At 32.4% G+C, this 6,192-nt stretch overlaps 1 long non-coding RNA gene across 1 annotated transcript; it reads left to right on the top strand.

Annotated features, from left to right (window-relative positions):
* The first annotated feature begins 2,343 nt into the window (after positions 1–2,343).
* On the top strand, positions 2,344–5,901 carry LOC142638875 (uncharacterized). The gene is made up of 3 exons (XR_012845078.1): positions 2,344–2,628; positions 3,268–3,339; positions 5,591–5,901. It is a non-coding gene; the product is annotated as an uncharacterized LOC142638875 (long non-coding RNA).
* Positions 5,902–6,192: the final 291 nt, after the last annotated feature.

The raw sequence follows: 6,192 nt of genomic DNA, 5'->3' as shown, positions 1-6,192 counted from the left end.
TGTGTTATGTACCCACATGGTAAAAAACTTTAAATGGCTATGTTCTCTAAACCTCTAAAATGACCCAAATACCCTTGAAATATCTAAAATTGCCAAAATATACTAAAATTTCTAAAATAACCAAAATACTCATTAACTTCTTAAATGACCAAAATTGTCATTATGTAGATTTAGGGGGGTATTTTGGTCATTTTACCAATTTCGAGCTATTTCTTGAAATCTTAGAGGTTTCAAGGTACTTTTGCTCATTTTTTAAGGTTTTGGGAGTATTTTTGTATTCCTAGAGGTTTTAGGGGTTTTTTTTTTTTTTTTTTTATCATTTTAGAGGTTTCAAAGTATTTTTGGCCATTTGAGAGGTTTCAGGGAATTTTGGTCACTTTATTGATTCAAGGTATTTTTATCATTTTAGAGGTTTCAAAGTATTTTTTTTTTCTCATTCTAAAGGATTTGAGGGCATTTTTTTGTCATTTAGTGATTTCAGGGTTATATTAATTTTTTTTTGTCGCTAAAAAAATCACTTTAAAAATAAAAATTTTAAATAAATTTCAGCATATATTTTCGCTTCCCACATATTTTAATTTTGACTTCCCACACCTTTTTTTCACTCCCCCCCCCCCCCCCAAACACTTCAGCAAAATATATCCTTTTTTTTTTGGTTTAAAACCAATGTTATTAATTCCATTTTGGAATCCGTTTCGGTTTGTCCAATGGAACGGAATATTTCGGTACCGGCCCATTTCGGCATACCATTTTAAAGTATTTCGGAGTTCCTTAAAATAATATATATATATATATATATATATATATTATTACTGTAAGGACACGTTTTGTACCTAAGCCCAAAAATAGGAAAGGAATAGGCCCAAAAGGCACAATATAATGAATTTGTAGATAGTGGGTTAGAAATCTGGATTTTAGTGAGTTTAGATAATAAAGACAATGGGCTAGATCACAATATGACTTAGATAGGATAATTTGTGTAACGAAAATTGTCCTCGGACTCAAGCCAAGGAGACTAGATCTTATATTTCTCTTTCTCAAAAATAGGTTATAGATATTGTCCTTATGTCTACAGTATTTCCTTTCTTTCCCCTTCGATCCCTCTTTCTTGGGGCTTTCCTCTTCCTTTTATACTTCCCTTTCTCCTCTCTCTACCCTCTACGTATGGATCAGATTGCCGGGCAGGATACTTGTCCCATCAGCACCTTTCTGAAACTTTTGAAGATAGTTATAAAGCTGAACATTGCTACTCAAGCATCACTTCCTTATTAATGCGGCCAGAGAGTTAGTTGCAGAGCATTCAATGCGATGGCAGCAGCTTTTTCTTTAGATATTTCATGGTTTTCCTTTATCCTATACCCCTGTGATGCACATCTTTATCAACAGAGTCTCATAGGACTTTGCCTCTGGATGGTAAATAACACATTCTGACCACTACTTAGCTAATCCAAGGATATATTCCTCCTCGGACCAACTTCTCAGATGATCACGATCAGACTTCGCTTCTCTATAAACTAACACGGACCCTTAGTAAAATGTTTACCCATCCTCAGACTGCTTAATATCCTCGGATTGGGCCTCCGGCCCAATATGCATATAAATATGTATTCCTGGACCCATCTCCCCCACAATTACTATTATATAAAATAATGAATTAAATTAATAGTTAAATAAAATTGGATTAAAAATATTTATTTATAATTTTTCTATAAACAAAATTCACATTCTCGATGGTTGTAAACAGTACAAATGTACAATAAATATGGAAGTCAAATCACCTATTGTATGTACAAAAAGAATCCTTTACTTCACATATATATTCTAGAAACAATAGAAATATTACTCATGGACAAGTATTGTTAAGTTACCAGCACTGTATCAACCACTCACTATTTTTTTTTTTAAATAATAAAAAAAGGGCCTTTAGAATTCTACTTTAGAAATAGCTGGAAACCAATACATTGAAACTCGAAACTATCATAGGCTTAGCAACATGTTTGCTGATCTTATGAAATTTTTATTTTATTTTTTAAAGATTCATCTCTTTTAAGAAGCAGTCTAGACTGTTGGTTTGTCTTCTCTTCTTATAGTCTTCGGCTTCTTCGTTTGAATGCCCCAGATCTTTACCGTAAGTCTCTTATATTCTCATCTTCTTTCTACCTTTTTTATGAATCAATAACATTGGTTAAAACTTAAAACAAATATTTAAAAATAATAATTTTAAATAAATTTCAACATAAATTTTCACTTCCCACACATTTTAATTTTCACTTCCCACACTTTTTTTCTCTTCCCACCAAACACTTCAGCAAAATATAATACCCTTCTTCTTTTTTGTTTTTTGTTTTCGTTAAAACTTAAAACAAATATATGGGTCTCTCTCTCCACTGCCCACTACCACTGCTACCCAAAACCCGCCGCCGCCAAAGCCAGAATCTGCCGCCGCCGACCCCATCCTCCTTCGCCCCTCCTCTCACCCCACTCCTCACCATGATCTCCTCTCTCTCCCCCTCCCTTCACAATCCCAATTGCCGCTGCCATTGCCACCCCTCCCTCTGTCCCTCACTGCCTTCCCCCTCTCTTCTCTGCCACCTTCCTCTTCCCTCCCCCAATTTCGACATCTACGCTGTAAGTTTTTTTCTTTGATTTTTTGTTTGGATTTTTGCAGCAAATTTTTGTTTGAAATCTGTCACATTTTTAATGGATTTTTTGGGATTTGATTTGTTTTCACTTGTTTGTGGGTAATTTTTGAACAACCGTTGAAATTTTTTTGAACCATGGTGTATGCTTTGATGGATTTTTTGAATTTCAAGTTATCATTGCTAATTGTTGTTTTTGTTATTTTATTAAATTAGGCCTTAGATTTGTTATGATATTCTATGAAGGTTAATGGGTTTGTTTGGTTTTGAGTTATATGCATGTCATTTTATGAGATTGGATAAGAGTACATGCTAGATTGTTTAGTTTTTTTTTTTTATAAGAGTATGCATATACATGTTTGTGAAAATGCTAAAAGGGGCTATTTTTTGTTTTTGGTTTTCTGTACATAATTTTTCATTTCCTTAGTTATTTAATTAGATCTTTATTATTGTAATAATATGCCTCTTGTATTGTTGAGAAATGTAATTTGATCTTTATTATTGTAATAATTAATAAGTGTACCTCCCATATTATTGAGAAATGACTGTGATGAATCTAGAGCTTCTAAGAACATACTGATCACAGTTGCTTTCTAACTTGTAAATTTTTCTTTTCTTCTGTTTGCAGGTTAAGCATTATTTGTTTGTATTCACTTTGGATTTCTTTTCTTTGGTAGAGGTGTGTGCTAGCTTGAGCATAGTAAGTAATTTCTTATTAATTTCTAAAAAATTCTATAGTATAATGTTGATAATTGGTATTGTAGTGAGTTGTTGAGTTGGAGCAAACAGGTGGCTTGCATGGTGTTATAAGGTGATATAATTAGATATTGGGGGTGCTTCTTATGTTTAGAAAATGTGAATGAATATTATTGAGTTACTGTTGTTTGATTATTTTAATTTTTTTTTCAATACTTTTAAGCATTTTATATTGTGATGATGATTGGTATAAGGTATGTTACTACATAAATTAGTTTCCCTAAACTACACAACTTTTTTTTTATTGTTGTAAAGACTACACTACTTTTTAACTTATAACCACATCTACTTATTAACATATAACCACATTCATTACATGCTACACTACAATGTTTTCTCCACCTAATGAACCACCACATTGGATGATTGACTCAATGCCCCTTTCAAATGAGCAAGGAGGCCTTAGTGTATCTTGCAAGTGCAAGTGTAGTTTTTCATGTAGATATCTCTTTCATCATATAGACTTTGAACAAATATCTTGTCTAATGGCTAGAGATAGTAGCTAGTTTATGGAGATAATTTTTTAAGTATTTCACATAAAATGTCTGCATATAGTTTCATATTGGCTAAAACTTTGTGATGGACACTAATTTATGTTTTACTGTTAAGGTGGTGTTTGGTTGTATTTTTTTGAAATTTGGACTTATTGCTTTTGGAAAATTAGTCTTCATGTAGATTAAGTTTTGATGGATATAGCCTAGTGATAAATATTTCTTATGTAGACCAAAACCTCCATTAAAGACCTCTCTCTTTCTATCTTCTTTTTTTTTTTTTTTTTTTTTTGTTACAAGGGAATTCATTCAACTAAAAAAGAACAACAGCAACATCAGAGAGATGTTAGATCAATTTTAAATTTAAAATTTTTTTATTATCTATTTTATTTTCCTTGAACTGTGAGCTATAACTTTAATTAATAATGTATGAATTGTATAGCATTCTCTGAAATTAATGTGATCCCATTTGTGGCTGATGTGGGATAGCAACATTTTGCATTTTGAATATGTAGCCATATTAGTTGGTTTGATTGGTTTTGAATTACTCTCGGGCTTCAGTAATTTATTGCATGGTTCTATGGTTTGTGCTGATGATGTATTGACTCCAATGGGGTCTCAAAGTTCCAAGAGGTTTTATGGTGTAGGATCAGATAAAATGCTAGGTGATAGATTGCAAATGTGACAATCAGGAAGTGAATTAAATAAATTAGTGTCATTGTCCACGAGTGCTTTTTTGATAATCCTAAGAGATGTAACAGAATTGGTGTCACTATTTGAGATTTTTTGGGACCGTTGAGTTCCAATTATTATGCCATGTGTTCTTGGGCATGAGCATAAACTGCTTAGCCTGTCAAGGGTGAATGCCTATGAATTACCCGGCAACTGATTTTGACAAGTGGAGTCAGTTGCTCATATAGCTAGAGGCAATTTCAAATGGCTCTTCTTTAGAAAGATTCCCTACATTATCAAAAAAAAAAATCCAATTGTTATGCCCATATTCCCATTTCGGTCACCTGTAATTGACATTGTAGTATTTCTATATTTTCCATTTGTTGTGTGTGACATCACGTTGTCTCTTATTAATCTGATCATGCTTATTCTCTCCTTGTGGAAACTGACCCAGTATGAGTGTAGGATAAATCATCATATAAAACCATTTAGCATTAATTATTGAGCATTACCTCATTGTTTTAATGCTTATAGGGTTTCTGATAATCTGTAAACTCACAACAACTCGCTTAGTTATCAATTTGTTTGTCAATTCATCTCATTTTCTTAGCAAAATATTTATGTCTTTATAACTAATGACTTTCAGGTTCAAATGGTCTCCTTGTTTTAGAGCTCCAAAAGGCACCCTTTTGGCTTTTGTTTACAAAAACTTTTTCTGGAGTGGTAAATAACATAAAAGTACCATTGGTTTAGAAAAGATTAGAGCATGTTTTATGAAAAATTGTTCATTAAGAAACCAATTAATTTTTGTGCTTAATATTCAACCACTATTATTGTACTGTCATTTTCTAACAATCCCTATATTTTTTTTCCATGACAATGAACATAGACTTAAGGCCCCATTACTTTTATTTTCCCTTTCTATTGTGCAAGGAAAATTGGTTTATACTCTAAACTTAGTGAAAGATGACTTCTTCTTCTTCTTTTTTCTTTTTTTTATGTACGACGTTCCTCCGATCCAACAATCTCCAGCTCTCCAACAATCTCTAGCTCTCCAAAAATCATCAGCTGCATCGCATCAACCAAGCAACTTATAAATTTTATGTTGGTGTTTGACGACTTTTTGTGTACAAAGAACTACATTTGAACAACCGCATTTTTTGCAAATGTTGAAGGATATTTTTAAACACTTTGGAACTTTGATTATGGTATTAGCTTAATTTAAGTGGTTGTTTTATTCAAAGGAACACATCTTTTTTTGTTAATCTTATGATGATGGTTATAGACAATGTTATGTATTTGATAATATATTTCTATGTTAATATAATGTTAGTTTGGAGACATTTGTGGTGTCATTAATTAGTTACATTTGTGGTATTATCTCAGTGGAGCTAAAATTATTACAAGTTATTTGTAATAGGTCTGTGGTTTTAAAACCAAGAAAAAAAAAAAACCTTTAGCAGCGGGCAAAAAGCGCCACTAAAGGTCTAAAATTAAGTTTCAAATGCAGCCATATAGTGGCATTTTTAGACCGCTGCTAAAGCTTCACACATATAGCGGCGGTCATGACCGCCGCTAAAAGGTTCATATGTTATATTTTACATTAAGCCCTATAGCAGTGCGCTATAGGGCTT

This window comes from Castanea sativa, chromosome 6 (assembly GCF_040712315.1).
Source record: "Castanea sativa cultivar Marrone di Chiusa Pesio chromosome 6, ASM4071231v1".
Lineage (NCBI taxonomy): Eukaryota > Viridiplantae > Streptophyta > Magnoliopsida > Fagales > Fagaceae > Castanea > Castanea sativa.
Note: the sequence above shows the minus strand (reverse complement) of the source record. Positions and strands in the feature narration are given on the sequence as shown.